Raw genomic sequence first — 1,896 nt, 5'->3', positions numbered from 1 at the left:
CGGGGGCCACGGCAGGAGCCGCAGCGCCAGGGGCCGCCGGCGCGGGGAGCGCGGGCAAGGTCGGACCCGGGGCGCGGCTGGGCGGTCCGCCAGAGGTGGGGGCAGGGACGAACCGCGCCGCAGAAGACTCCGAAGATGACGGTACCTGCTGAAACGGGAACACGAGCTCATCAAAGTACACATGCCGCGAAGTAAAAACGCGGTGGGAGACTGGATCATAGCACCGGTAACCTTTGGTGTTGGGAGGATATCCAAGAAAGATGCAAGGAAGGGACCGGGGCGCGAGTTTGTGAGGAGCAGTGGACGCGGTGCTAGGATAACAGAGACACCTAAAAATGTGAAGACCATCATAAGATGGAACCGCACCGAAGAGGAGCTGGTGAGGGGTGTAGTTCCAGCGGGAACGACAGGGGCGAATGTTAATGAGTAGGCTGGCGGTCGCGAGCGTGTCCGGCCAGAACCGAGGAGGCACGTAGGAGTAAAAGAGCAACGTGCGGACACAGTCATTCAGCATGCGAAGGACGCGCTCGGCGCGACCATTCTGCTGAGACGTGTAGGGGCAGGTGAGGCAAAAGATGGTGCCGTGGGACACAAGTAAATTGCGGACGACGACGTTGTCAAACTCCTTGCCGTTGTCAGTTTGCAAGGCGAGAATAGGATGACCAAACTATGTGGTGACATATGAATAAAAGATGGTGAGTGTGGCAAGAGCGTCGGACTTGCGACGGAGAGGGAAGGTCCACACATAATGAGTAAAATCATCCAATATCACCAGATAGTATAAATAGCCCGTGTTGCTAGCAACCGGGGACGTCCAAACATCACTATGCAATAACTGAAACGGAAAGGTGGAAATGTTTATAGACTCGCTAAAGGGAAGACGAACATGCTTGCCAAGACGGCAAGCCTCACAAGTGTGAGCGTCGACCTTATTACATGAGAAGGAAAAACTCTGAAGAATCTGATGCATAACGGTGGAGTTGGGATGACCAAGACGGGCATGCCAAAGATCGACACTGGCGGCGAAGGCGGTGGGGCGATGGGTGGTGGTGGCGCCGGAGGGATGCACTGGGTAAAGCTCGTCCGGGCTATCACATCGGTGGAGCACCATCCGTGTACGGGGGTCCTTCACAGGAAAACCGATATCGTCAAATTCAATAGTTATAGGATTCTCACGAGCAAGGCAACGAACAGAAATGAGATTGGTGACTAAGTCAGGAGACACAAGAACATTAGACATATGCACAGGAGTGGAAGTAGAAGGAAAAGACATATGACCAACGTGAGTGATGGGTAGGGAGGAACCGTTACCAACGATGATACGAGTGGGAGTATGAACGGGAGTGGCAGACGTGAGGTTATCGGGATGAGAAGTCATGTGAGCAGTGGCGCCCGAGTCCATGTACCAGTCACCACCGCCACCATAGGAGCTCGGTGACGGGGCAGAGTGCAGGGCGGCGAGCAAGGTCGGGTCCCACGGCGGCGGCACCTGAGGAGGGTAGGACCCTCTGTAGGCCGGCGCGGGAGCAGCCCCGAAGGCCGAAGCGGTGGCGCCATAGGCGGGCACGGCCCCATAAGCCAGCGCGCGGCGGCGCCATAGGCCGGCGCGGACCCGTAGGCCGGCGCTGGCGGGAGGGGGGGCACCTTAGCCGCTGTAAGGAGCGGCGAATAGGGCCTGGTGGCCCGCCGGGCGGGGCCCAAGGATGCCCGGAGCCGGAGCCCGAGGGACCGGCATGGAGTACGCGTGGACGACGTCGGTCCACGGGTTGGTGCCGTACATCCATGAGGGAGTCACCTGCTGCTGCTGCTGACAAGGGCCCCCCCGGCGCCTGTTGCTGCTTGCGGCCGCCCCCGCGGCGGTTGCCACGACGCCCACCACCCGGCTGCTGGGGGGCA

The sequence above is a fragment of the Triticum aestivum genome, chromosome 6A (genome assembly GCF_018294505.1).
Source record: "Triticum aestivum cultivar Chinese Spring chromosome 6A, IWGSC CS RefSeq v2.1, whole genome shotgun sequence".
Taxonomy (NCBI): domain Eukaryota; kingdom Viridiplantae; phylum Streptophyta; class Magnoliopsida; order Poales; family Poaceae; genus Triticum; species Triticum aestivum.
The sequence above is the reverse complement of the archived record's forward strand: the minus strand, read 5'-3'. Positions refer to the sequence as shown.